Here is a 6,372-nt window from a genome sequence, read left to right on the forward strand (position 1 = left end):
GGGGCTCGGCCCCGGAGGGGGGGGCAAACATTCAGGCTGTCGCCCCAGAGAGCGCTGCTGCCAGCGCCAGGGAGAGGAGCTGGGAGAGGGAGAGAGATCCGTCTTTCCCGAACACTTCTGGACGGAGCCCAGCGAGGGGAGGGAGCAGACGGGCCCTGCATCCCAATGTGCACTGCAGCAGACCAAGGCGTGAGCTGCCCCCTGGCCTCCAGGCCGGGCCCCTCGGCCCCCAGGATGCCAGCGCTGACCCAACCACACTGGGCTGCGAGCGACAGAATAATCCAGGGCCGTTTCCTTCTGCAGAGCAACTGTACCAGAAGCTCAAAGTCAGATGCATTTGCCTCTCTCCCCCTCTCCCTGCCCCCCCTCCTCTATGAGTCACCCTCTCCTTCGCTCTCTCTTTCTGCTCTCGTCTCGGGAGATCTGATGCAGACGTGAAGATTACACGCTCCAAAACAGTGCCCCCCCCCCCCACCCCGGGCTTGGCAAGAACCCTGTAATCAAATCCTCCCCCACAAAGACCCCCCCCCCCGCTGGGAGGCCCTGCCACCCCCGGGCAGATGCTGGCAGTGCCAGTCCCCTGTCTCACGGTCTCTGGCCCCCGCCATGCCTGGCACCCTGCCGCCGAGGGAGCAGAGCAGAAACAAAGACCAAAGCAAAGGAGGACGTCTTTGTTTGTGTGCTGAGCATCGTACTGGGAAACAGTGTGACTCCAGCACTGAGCCCCGTCCGTCTCTACCGAGACCAGCGTGACTCCAGCACTGAGCCCCGTCCGTCTCTACCGAGACCAGCGTGACTCCAGCACTGGGCCCCGTCCGTCTCTACCGAGACCAGCGTGACTCCAGCACTGGGCCCCGTCCGTCTCTACCGAGACCAGCGTGACTCCAGCACTGGGCCCCGTCCGTCTCTACCGAGACCAGCGTGACTCCAGCACTGGGCCCCGTCCGTCTCTACCGAGACCAGTGTGACTCCAGCACTGGGCCCCGTCCGTCTCTACCGAGACCAGTGTGACTCCAGCACTGGGCCCCGTCTGTCTCTACCGACACCAGTGTGACTCCAGCACTGGGCCCCGTCTGTCTCTACCGACACCAGTGTGACTCCAGCACTGGGCCCCGTCTGTCTCTACCGAGACCAGTGTGACTCCAGCACTGAGCCCCATCTGTCTCTACTGACACCAGTGTGACTCCAGCACTGAGCCCCGTCCATCTCTACCGAGACCAGTGTGACTCCAGCACTGAGCCCCGTCTGTTTCTACCGAGACCAGTGTGACTCCAGCACTGAGCCCCGTCTGTCTCTACCGACACCAGCGTGACTCCAGCACTGGGCCCCGTCCGTCTCTACTGACACCAGTGTGACTCCAGTTTTGATCTCTTTCTCAGTCTTTCTCTTCTAAAGACACTGACTTTACAACACTAGTTCAGTGAACCCAAGGACAAAAACTTGTCTGTCTCCTTGAAAGACTCCCTTTCCTGCCTTTTTATATCTAGAAGCCAAAGTGACACAAAACGTATTCCTTATAAAAAAAAAAGATCCCAAGTTCTATTATTTTCAACCCAATTAAACGCAGACAAATTGGCTGCAGTTTAATTAGTGCGCGTATGTGTGTGTGAGCAGAGCGCTTGCGGTTTCGGCGCTTCTGGAGAAATACACGCACTCTCTTCCCAGCAGGGAGGTGGAGAGATGTACCGCCAAGCCTCCGGTCCTCCTCCAGACAGCTGGCTGGGTTCAGAGCGACAGCGCTCAACTGGGACAGCAGAACAGCAGGGAGCGGGCTCTGTCTGGGAGACGCCGTGCCCATGATGAAGAGGAAGCACACTCCTCCTCGTGGAGAGGATGGCCAGAACAGTAGGCCCTCCCCCTTTCACACCGGCACCCAGAGGAGCCACACAGCTCTCATCGGCTGCTGGGTTCGGTGCACAACTCTCAGACAAGACCTGGCCTGGTGGCAGCTCAGATTCAAGAACTTAAGAACATAAGAGAGACTACCGATGACAGAGCCGCCCTTTTACTGCCAGGAGGGGGGCGCTGTGACCTGCATGGCGGGCCTGATAAACTGTGCCTGGGTTCTGCACCAGAGCCAGAGGGGGCGCTGTGACCTGCATGGCGGGCCTGATAAACTGTGCCTGGGTTCTGCACCAGAGCCAGAGGGGGCGCTGTGACCTGCAGGGTGGGCCTGATAAACTGTGCCTGGATTCTGCACCAGAGCCAGAGGGGGCGCTGTGACCTGCAGGGTGGGCCTGATAAACTGTGCCTGGGTTCTGCACCAGAGCCAGAGGGGGCGCTGTGACCTGCAGGGTGGGCCTGATAAACTGTGCCTGGATTCTGCACCAGAGCCAGAGGGGGCGCTGTGACCTGCAGTGCTCCAAGTGCCTGGTCACTTATTAAACCCTACTGTGGTATTTCATGCTCACGGTTAATCTGGGACAAAGAATAATCTGAACTCTGCTGACAGTGAAGCAGAGTAAAGGTGATGACGCAAAGGGACAGGTAAAGGTTAGCTCCGTGTTGAAAGGTAAAGAAGTTCCAGCTGTGGAGCCTTAAAACAGGCGAGAAGGAGACCCTGGAAACATCGGCTTGTAAAGCAGCCGGCCCCACCTCTTCTCCTCCTCTTACAAGCCTTCTCCTGCTCCTCTCCCTGGGTCTCCGCCAGCCCGGTGGCGCCGCTGCCGTGTCAGCGTGTCGGAGCCGAGAGTGGGCGAGCCGCCGTGCGAGCAGTGGCGTGGGCAGAGAGGGCCCCGATCCGACGAGGGAATTCCTTAACGAGCTGCAAACGAGCAAACAGCCGCTGCAGAGGGTAACACCAGCTTCGAGCAGAAGCCGGGACACAGCAGCACAGGCGGCACCGACAACGCGCAGGGCCCGCTGGGTGGGCTTCCCCATGCTGGCCCAAACCAGGGTCCGGCTCCTTCCAGGCGACGGATGGCTCAGATTTTGGGATCCCCGTGTTAAGGAGCAATGACGCTTTCTAGACTAGCCCCCTTTCATTTCTGCCTTAGCAATCTCCGAGAGGCATCTATAAATAAACAAACCGTCATGTTTTATGGAGCAAGCTCAGGCTTGTGTTTCCCAACGGAGACGCGTGAGATCGGAAAGAGGGGAAGGGAAAGAGGGAGGATCGGGAATGAAAAAGGCAGAGAGGGGGACACACAAAGCACACACACTGGGGGAGAGAGAGAGAGGGAGCAGCTCAGACAGGCAGAGACAGAAGACAGAATCAGAAATCCATCAGTGGTGTTCAGACCAGGTGCAGTTTAATTGAGCCTCTTGGGGATGGAGCAGAGTGATATGCTGCTCCCTGTGTCACTGACAGAGCTACTGTAAGCTGTACCCACTGCACACCTGCCGCAGCTACAGGACACACTGTACCCACTGCACACCTGCCGCAGCTACAGGACACACTGTACCCACTGCACACCGCTGCACCTACAGGACACACTGTACCGACTGCACACCTGCTGCAGCTACAGGACACACTGTACCCACTGCACACCTGCTCCAGCTACAGTACACACTGTACCCACTGCACACCTGCTGCAGCTACAGGACACACTGTACCCACTGCACACCTGCTGCAGCTACAGGACACACTGTACCCACTGCACACCTGCTGCAGCTACAGGACACACTGTACCCACTGCACACTGCTGCACCTACAGGACACACTGTACCCACTGCACACCTGCTGCACCTACAGGACACACTGTACCCACTGCACACTGCTGCAGCTACAGGACACACTGTACCCACTGCACACCTGCTGCAGCTACAGGACACACTGTACCCACTGCACACCTGCTGCAGCTACAGGACACACTGTACCCACTGCACACTGCTGCACCTACAGGACACACTGTACCCACTGCACACCTGCTGCAGCTACAGGACACACTGTACCCACTGCACACCTGCTGCAGCTACAAGGCACACTGTACCCACTGCACACTGCTGCACCTACAGGACACACTGTACCCACTGCACACTGCTGCAGCTACAGGACACACTGTACCCACTGCACACCTGCTGCAGCTACAGGACACACTGTACCCACTGCACACCTGCTGCAGCTACAGGACACACTGTACCCACTGCACACTGCTGCAGCTACAGGACACACTGTACCCACTGCACACCTGCTGCAGCTACAGGACACACTGTATAATGTACACATTTTAGACTCATCTCTTCAGTCAAACCCAGTACCCTACTGGGATAGGCCATCATTATAGTTAGTATAACTATAGTATTATCCTTCAAAACACCACTTCACCACAGGATGAAGAATATGATTCTGCTACCAGGGAGAAGAGTCGTGCCTTAAGAGCCCCACTCAACTTCCTCACCTTCCTGGGCTTTTACAATGTCACTGGGCCAAAATACACTTCGCTGTGCTTTTACCACAATTTCACTGGGCTTGACTACACGTCCCTGTGCCGTTACCACAACGTCACTGGGCCAAAATACACTTCACTGCGCTTTTACCACAATGTCACTGGACCTACATAGACTTTACCATACCTTACCATGATTGTACTGAGCTTTTACCACAACTGCACTGTGCCGGACTGCAGCGGGCTGTGCTTTGCTGAGAAACAGCTCTCCGGAGCGCGCTTGCTCTGAGCCCAGCGCTACGAAACCACGTCTCAGAGCTGTTTTTAGAAGCCAGTGACGTGCAACAACACCAGGCAATAAAAATAGACCCAGTACTTCCTCTGCTCACCTGCTGCTCGCTCTCCGCTCTCGCTCGTTCTGGGACCCCTGGAGTCTGACGCACATGTGGAGCCCCCCCAGCCAGGGTCACGCGCCCCCAGAGGTCAGAGTTCACCGCTTTGCTCAGCCCAACCCCGGCCGGGCCAGAACCGGCCCGGACCTTTCACCCCCCTTCTGCAAGGTCCTCCGTTAATAAAATCCACTCGAATGCCCTAAACAAGGATTCCCTCTCGTCCTGGACTCCTAAACCTGCATGGGAAGTTAACGCGCAGCTCCGCAGGGAAAATCCTGCTTCCCCCCCCCACATGAAATTAACACTCCGTCAATGAAATCTGGAATATTCTACAAGGAAACCTTCTTCCTGTATACGATACTTCAGGGGCGTTTCCTCCAACTCTGAGGCCTACTGCAAGGGCGAGCTCATCCATATTGTCAGATACACCAGCGTTTAAAGGGTGGAATATTGTAAAGAAATTGTGTTGTTCATCCAGACCTTCAGCTTAAGCACAATTCCTGACAAGGTACTGTGAAGAAACTCAGTCTAGCGCACTGAGCGACTCCATGATGTCACATTAATAGAAAATCTGCACAGTACAAGATAATAAGTTAAAATTCAATAGTAACTCCAATTAGGATGACAACAAGTTGTATTTATATAGCCATTTTCAGCTCAAGGGAACCCAAAGTGTTTTACACTGAGGGCAGGATTCACACTTCCAGTGAACTGCAGCCCCACCTGGGAGACACACAGCGGCCATTCTGGACCAGCAGCCCCCACCCGGGAGACTGGGAGACACACGGCAGCCATTCTGTACCAGCAGCCCCACCTGGGAGAGACACAGCGGCCATTCTGTACTAGGAGTCCAGCAGGAGGAGGTTAGAACTGCTGCACCAGGTGGATTAAGGAGGAACTTTAGGTAGCTAGTTCAAGACCAGAGCTGAGTTTAGCCAGGACATCAGGAATATGAATAGTGCCCTGGGATCTGTAATGACCATCTGAATGATGCAACTTCCTATACCACACCTCTGCTGCCAAGAGCTGGTAGATCCCGAGGGAAATAAATCAGATTCCCGCAGGATAACAGTTTAATCCATTCCAGGCTGCAGGGCACCTACATATAAGCCAGCTCCAGGGAGGGGGATATTTCAACCCTGTTACGTCATCTTGAGAAATATGGACAGATCAACAGGCTCAGTTAAAACAACACAGCCTCAGCTTCCATTCAGCTTCAGTACAGCACAAAAGCAGAGGTAAAACGACACGCCAGGAGGGGCTACATTGGCAAACACTTGTGATGCATCCAGTGCCCACTTTTTCACAACACAGCTCTCCCGACAGCTGGATTATCTCATCAGCCCCCTGCGACGGAGCGAGCCGGCTCCCAGTCTTGCAAGCCGGACGAGCCTGCCGTCGCCCGGGATCAGAGGTGTTATGGACCCACAGCTCTGGAATCCAACCAGGACGTCCGCACGTAAATTAAAACAAAACCACCCACCTGGCGGGGCGCGGGCTGGGATCAGCGGACCCTCCCGTCAACCAGCCCTCTCTCTCCTGCGCCTCAGGGGTCGCCCGCGGGGCCTGTAGCGACGTAGCCGAGAGGGGGTGCACCCGCCCTTCCGCGACTTCCTGCAGGGGAGGGGGCTGATGGGAGTCGCTACCCTGAG

This window comes from Atractosteus spatula, chromosome 23 (genome assembly GCF_055471065.1).
Source record: "Atractosteus spatula isolate fAtrSpa1 chromosome 23, fAtrSpa1.hap1, whole genome shotgun sequence".
Lineage (NCBI taxonomy): Eukaryota > Metazoa > Chordata > Actinopteri > Semionotiformes > Lepisosteidae > Atractosteus > Atractosteus spatula.